We start from the raw sequence: 7,967 nt of genomic DNA, 5'->3' as shown, positions 1-7,967 counted from the left end.
AGAGAGTTGTTAAATGCTAGAAAGAAAATAGATAAAGTTGGGAGCGGTGGGTAGAAATCGAAAGTTATGAGTGTTCCCTACCTAGTGATTAAAGTTGGGAGTATTTAAAACCAATATCCCATAGTCATTACAAAATTTAAAAATATTTTTATTTGAACTCTCTACGTATAAAAGTCTTTTCACGCACAGACTATCTTGATACGAAGGCACTAATTTAGCCCTTCTTCAAAAATGAAGACAACAGTTTGTTAATCGGCCTTGTTGCTACAACAAAGATAAGACCAATGATAGTGAATGGACTGGTTAGGCTAACAAGCTTCAAGGGTTCAGGTTAACCTAATGCATGTCGTGGTGTCCCTCTACGTTTGCAAAACGCAGAGAGAGGTTCACTAGTTTGTTGTTGTTTGTTATAGCTCACCGGAGATCCAAGACCGAGATGTTTAGAATCGGTTTTTGGATGAAGTTCTTGGTGAAGCTATGATGTTTGTGAAGTAAGAAAGAAATAAGCAAAATGCTAATTTCTCAAGGAAGAAGAGAAGATCAGGGAGTATGTGTTAACTCTCCAGATCTGTTGTTCTTGTTTATGGCTGGATCATCAGTTTATAGAGGGAGATGCAAGCCTTTTATCCAGTGTGTAAACTAGTTAGCCTCCAGTTTGCTTAGAGAGTTGATCTTTTATGGGCGGGAACCTTTTGACCGTTGGTCCATGATTATAATAATATTACTTTTTTCTGAGCATGTCCCTTGTTCAGAGGGAACAGTGATGTGAACAGTGATGTGACGTTGTACTGTTGCACGTGCTTACTGTTCACGTACTTGTTTACATAAATTTAGGCGGGAAACGAAGCTTTTAACCTTTTAACCCTTTTAGCGTTAATATGTGAAAGCCATTTTATCAATTCCTTGGGCTACCCCCGTCATCAGCCCCAGAGGTGTTTGAGAAGTAAGCTCAAGGGCTTCTGACTTTTGCACACATTTTGTTATTGCTTAAAGGCTTCGAGGCTTTGAATAGTTTTGGTTATTTTTTGAATTTCTGACAACACAGTTGATTTGATGGTAACTGCATGTTGCGGTTCCCAATAACTGATTTTTATTAATAGTTATTAACAGTGATAACTATTCATTTTCTTCAGTTTTTCCTTTTAAACTTCCACAATATTCTCCAAACATATTCAAGTTTCTTTTAATTCTTCATAAGGTTAGTTCCTGTAAGGCCCCGAACCCGGTAGCCCTACTTTAGCGTCGGATTTACTCATAAACACAGTTCTTCAAATCAGAGTTTATTAAAACTTTTCGCGGAATATAAAACATCAATCATTTGTTACAAAACGTTAAACCTTTTCTTTGATACCATAACACAAAACTTTATATTTAAAACATCTTTACTTCTTTCTTCAGATGCCAGCCGTTCAATCCATGCCGTGTGTCATCCTCATGCTAACTCTGTAATCAGCTCACCTGCGTGCATACTAAAAGTCAGCTACGCTGAGTGAGTTCTAGTTAATCGAACGCTATACAATACATACACATACATACATATCCGTAGATACATATCCATACTTCACTAGTTACCCTTCTGTTCTACTTACATACTTGCTACCATACATACATACATATCTACAATCACTAACCTCAGTCTACCGAGAGTACGTTCATAGTTCACCGTCTATACCTGTACTCAAGGTCGTGAACACGTACAAAGGTCCGCAGTCCTTACCTATGTTCACCCTTTATGGTACGTGCAAGGTCCGCAGTCCTTCCCTATACCATCCTACATCCACAACACGTACAAGGTCCACAGTCCTCCCCTATGTTGCAACCTAAACCATAGCACGTACGAGGTCCGCAGTCCTCCCCTATGCTACCACAATACAACTACAGCACGTATAAGGTCCACAGTCCTTTCCTATGCTGATGCCTATCTATAATACGTATAAGGTCCGCAGTCCTTAACTACGTTGTCGTCTATTAACTGTAACACGTATAAGGCCCACCGTCCCTATCTACGTTTACATCTATCATCTACTTTACGTATAAGGCCCGCAGTCCTTAACTACGTTTACATCTATCATCTACTTTACGTATAAGGCCCGCAGTCCTTAACTACGCCATCACCAGCCGAGTCTATGTCCGACAAAAGCTAGAGGGATTTGCCATCCTAACTTACTATGTCGAACGTAGAACTCACATACCATTCGTGTACCTGTATACACCTACTTCACATATACAATAATTACATCATAGCATAAGAACACCCTAGGCGTTCTTTACATCATTCATTTAACAACCATACCTCTTGTCGATACGTGCAATATCCGAAGATCGTTCACGCCCCGACAAGTATTCATTTGAAATGTTCATACATCTTCGATGTATAATATTCGTACCTTTATTTTTGACCTGACAGTACGCGCAATATCCGAAGATCGTTCGCGTACCGACAAGCAACCATTCATATCCATCACATATATCACATATGGCATACACTTATCACTTAGGATAAATGTATTAACAACACATCGAGTATGCACACAGCCCCGAAAACATAACACATAAATGGGGCTAGAAACTCACCTGAATACTGTTACGCTCTCCGTTAATAGTTATTCCCCTCTTGAGCTGTGCACGGCTAACTGTATAATATTTACACGTATCAATTAGCTACTACTACTTATGTTGCGTTTCTATCTTTATATGACCCACAACGAACGGGGGTCCGGGGGCAGCGCCCCTGGTAGCGGGGTTCTAGGGGCGGCAGCCCCTAGCGGGGTCCAAGGGGCAGAGCCCCTGGCTGGGGTTAAGCTGCCAGGTCAGCTTGGAAAAATTTTATTTTCGATAACTGCCTTAACACATTTTCCATTAGGTTTTTAATTTATTTTATAAACGAACTTCACTTCAGGCGAAGTTAAACCTTAGGCGAACTTGGCTTCAGGCGAAGTTATACCTTAGGCGAACTTGGCTTCAGGCGAAGTTAAACCTTAGGCGAACTTGGCTTCAGGCGAAGTTATACCTTAGGCGAACTTGGCTTCAGGCGAAGTTAAACCTTAGGCGAACTTGGCTTCAGGCGAAGTTAAACCTTAGGCGAACTTGGCTTCAGGCGAAGTTATACCTTAGGCGAACTTGGCTTCAGGCGAAGTTAAACCTTAGGCGAACTTGGCTTCAGGCGAAGTTATACCTTAGGCGAACTTGGCTTCAGGCGAAGTTATACCTTAGGCGAACTTGGCCGTAGGCGAAGTTACGCCTGAAGGCGAAGTTACGCCTGAAGGCGAAGTTACGCTTGAAGGCGAAGTTCATCAGGCGAACTTGATCTTGCAGGCGAAGTTGTCGCGCTGCAGATCTGTTTGCCCATAACTCCTTCGTTTCTTAGCCAAATAACTCGATTTTGGTACCCACGGAACCGTATGATCGGCGCCTACAAACCCCAACCATCAAATCGGCCTAAAATCGACGTTTTAGGGGTCCGATTTGGGCAGTTGGGTTTCGGGTCCGGTTAACCCATCCAATCCTAACCATTTTCAGTAATAATAGCTTTGTTAGATTAGTTCTTACCTTACCAACTCAGATCTATCAACAAATCTCGGGTCTCGGCTTCGAATCTAGATCGGTTAGAATGTGTGTGTTTTGAGGGTGTAAGGAGTGTGTGTTAGGGAGGTTGGTGAGAAAATGAGATATTTTGGGATTTTGGGGGTATTTATATCCCTGAAATCCCATTCTCATTTAACCTATCTCAATTAACCCAAGTCCATAACCCACTTCCATTACCCGACACTAGCCCGACCCATACCAACTCCTATTCATTTATTTATTTCCTGATAACCCGAGTAAACTTCCCATCTATTAATAAGTAATATAATTAATATTACCTTTGAAATTTCGGGATGTTACAAGTCTTCCCTCCTTAAAGAGGTTTCGTCCCCGAAACCTAACTTATTCCCTATAAAAGGAAAACTTCTTACATTTACACGTTTTATAGAATTTCCTTCGCTTTCTGAGTTACCCTTCCTACTTCCGACTTTACAGCCATCGAATGGTGGTCATGTGTTTTAGCTATTTAAGGTAGCTTGTCCATGAGACCCTCGATGCACCAAGACTCATCTCATCCTTCTAAGGGTTTCGATTAGTACTTTTAACACTATTGTCTAAAACAACATTTCACCATAACATAATAATCATTCTTAACCAAACTCAAAATAATTACACGCCACAGATAAACATAAGTTTTAAACCTTAACACAAAACAAGTTCTTAAGCAAATGTAATTTAATAAAACCATTGCATGAGCAATTATTCCTTCATCAGGTGTTCCTCTCTGCAGTTTCCCAAAGTCTTCATCCTTTCGCACCTACCGCCCCTGATTCCTTGCAATCCCTAGCCATGTGGTCAGCTTTTCCGCATTTGAAGCACTTTGGACGATCAGGGCATTCTCGAGAATAATGCCCACTCTTTCCACACCGATAGCACCTGTCTGTCCCAGTCTTGCATTCTCCCAGGTGCACTTGCCCACACGTCTTACATGCATCCTTGTTCCCAACCTTGGCCTTCCTCTCATCAGTTGTTGTCACCATCTCGCCAGACCGCTTAGCAGAGGTAGCCCATTTCTTCTCCTTCTTTTCCCCCACCACCACATCGTCCTCAGCCAGGTCAGCATAAACCACTTCTGCAAGTTCAACAGCAGAGTCAAAAGTAGCAGGTTTATTTGCCCTGACCAACATGCGGACTTTTTGTGGCAATCCCCTCACATAACATTTGATTCTTTTGACCTCAGTGTCAACCATATCAGGCACCAATCTAGATAGTCGGCTGAATTCAGTAGTATACTCACGATGCGTCATCATACCGGCCTTCAAATTCAGGAACTTCATCTCCGTCCTTTCAACCTCTGCATCTGCACAGAACTTCTTCATCACCAACTCTTTCAGATCGTCCCATCTCAACGCCTTGATCTCATCCCTAGTCTTTCTCTGCTCCACACTTTCCCACCAATACATAGCTTCTTCCACAAATGACTGAGTAGCATAACCCACAGCTTGGTCGGGACGGCATTCGCTAATGCGGATAACCTTGTCCATAGTGGTTATCCATTGGAGAGTAGCGATTGCGTCTCCCAACCCAGTCAGCTTCGGCGGGTCGCATCCTTTGAAGGACTTATAGCTGCACCCACCTTGTCCTCTTCTCCTATCATCGACTTTCACAGACTTATCCTCGCTCGAGGCCCCTCTTTCTCCTTCTCCAACCTCCTTACCATCACCCCCTGCCCCTTCAGCAGTTCGCTCTCGGCTTCCAGCAGATCCTTCGGGATTCAGGTTCTTCACAGCAGCAACTACAGCTTGAACAATGGCTGCTTGAACTGCAGGGCTAAGTTGAACTTCTTCATTGTTGTTCTGGTCTCCTCCAGCTGCGCTTCCTTCATCTTCGGTGTGGGAAGCTTCTTCTACCGAGGGTTGCCGGACAAGACGAGGCCTGCCACGACGTCCTGTGCGACCCCCAGTTCCCACAAATTCTCCAGCTCCAGCCATCCGTATTCTTAAAGGGACAACACAAACATCATCACGCAAGGAACTATTTAGTACAAGGATAGCAAGGCTAACAGGTAATAACAGTGGCCAGTTGTGACTAGCTGATCACGTTGCTTTCCGTGTCCTATACACTTCCCTTTATGAGTCTATTTGTGCTAGTTCTACTTAAGCAGTTAGTCAATTCAAACAATCAATTATTCCTATCCCTTTTGTTCACATACCTTTTCATTCTCATTAACATATGTCATTTAATCATACACTTTACCTTTACTGATCTTGCTTGAGCGACACATGGCATTCTTGAACTGGCATCTTCTTTCCTTTCTTACTTAAATCCCATTTTCTGTTCGAGTCTAAGCATGTAGGATGCTTAAATCTCTCGAACTTATGCTCTGATACCAACTTGTAAGGCCCCGAACCCGGTAGCCCTACTTTAGCGTCGGATTTACTCATAAACACAGTTCTTCAAATCAGAGTTTATTAAAACTTTTCGCGGAATATAAAACATCAATCATTTGTTACAAAACGTTAAACCTTTTCTTTGATACCATAACACAAAACTTTATATTTAAAACATCTTTACTTCTTTCTTCAGATGCCAGCCGTTCAATCCATGCCGTGTGTCATCCTCATGCTAACTCTGTAATCAGCTCACCTGCGTGCATACTAAAAGTCAGCTACGCTGAGTGAGTTCTAGTTAATCGAACGCTATACAATACATACACATACATACATATCCGTAGATACATATCCATACTTCACTAGTTACCCTTCTGTTCTACTTACATACTTGCTACCATACATACATACATATCTACAATCACTAACCTCAGTCTACCGAGAGTACGTTCATAGTTCACCGTCTATACCTGTACTCAAGGTCGTGAACACGTACAAAGGTCCGCAGTCCTTACCTATGTTCACCCTTTATGGTACGTGCAAGGTCCGCAGTCCTTCCCTATACCATCCTACATCCACAACACGTACAAGGTCCACAGTCCTCCCCTATGTTGCAACCTAAACCATAGCACGTACGAGGTCCGCAGTCCTCCCCTATGCTACCACAATACAACTACAGCACGTATAAGGTCCACAGTCCTTTCCTATGCTGATGCCTATCTATAATACGTATAAGGTCCGCAGTCCTTAACTACGTTGTCGTCTATTAACTGTAACACGTATAAGGCCCACCGTCCCTATCTACGTTTACATCTATCATCTACTTTACGTATAAGGCCCGCAGTCCTTAACTACGTTTACATCTATCATCTACTTTACGTATAAGGCCCGCAGTCCTTAACTACGCCATCACCAGCCGAGTCTATGTCCGACAAAAGCTAGAGGGATTTGCCATCCTAACTTACTATGTCGAACGTAGAACTCACATACCATTCGTGTACCTGTATACACCTACTTCACATATACAATAATTACATCATAGCATAAGAACACCCTAGGCGTTCTTTACATCATTCATTTAACAACCATACCTCTTGTCGATACGTGCAATATCCGAAGATCGTTCACGCCCCGACAAGTATTCATTTGAAATGTTCATACATCTTCGATGTATAATATTCGTACCTTTATTTTTGACCTGACAGTACGCGCAATATCCGAAGATCGTTCGCGTACCGACAAGCAACCATTCATATCCATCACATATATCACATATGGCATACACTTATCACTTAGGATAAATGTATTAACAACACATCGAGTATGCACACAGCCCCGAAAACATAACACATAAATGGGGCTAGAAACTCACCTGAATACTGTTACGCTCTCCGTTAATAGTTATTCCCCTCTTGAGCTGTGCACGGCTAACTGTATAATATTTACACGTATCAATTAGCTACTACTACTTATGTTGCGTTTCTATCTTTATATGACCCACAACGAACGGGGGTCCGGGGGCAGCGCCCCTGGTAGCGGGGTTCTAGGGGCGGCAGCCCCTAGCGGGGTCCAAGGGGCAGAGCCCCTGGCTGGGGTTAAGCTGCCAGGTCAGCTTGGAAAAATTTTATTTTCGATAACTGCCTTAACACATTTTCCATTAGGTTTTTAATTTATTTTATAAACGAACTTCACTTCAGGCGAAGTTAAACCTTAGGCGAACTTGGCTTCAGGCGAAGTTATACCTTAGGCGAACTTGGCTTCAGGCGAAGTTAAACCTTAGGCGAACTTGGCTTCAGGCGAAGTTATACCTTAGGCGAACTTGGCTTCAGGCGAAGTTAAACCTTAGGCGAACTTGGCTTCAGGCGAAGTTAAACCTTAGGCGAACTTGGCTTCAGGCGAAGTTATACCTTAGGCGAACTTGGCTTCAGGCGAAGTTAAACCTTAGGCGAACTTGGCTTCAGGCGAAGTTATACCTTAGCCGAACTTGGCTTCAGGCGAAGTTATACCTTAGGCGAACTTGGCCGTAGGCGAAGTTACGCCTGAAGGCGAAGT

The sequence above is a fragment of the Bidens hawaiensis genome, unplaced genomic scaffold (assembly GCF_021521415.1).
Source record: "Bidens hawaiensis isolate Kalapana, Puna unplaced genomic scaffold, B.hawaiensis_p1.1 tig00018026_1, whole genome shotgun sequence".
Taxonomy (NCBI): Eukaryota; Viridiplantae; Streptophyta; class Magnoliopsida; order Asterales; family Asteraceae; genus Bidens; species Bidens hawaiensis.
Note: the sequence above shows the minus strand (reverse complement) of the source record.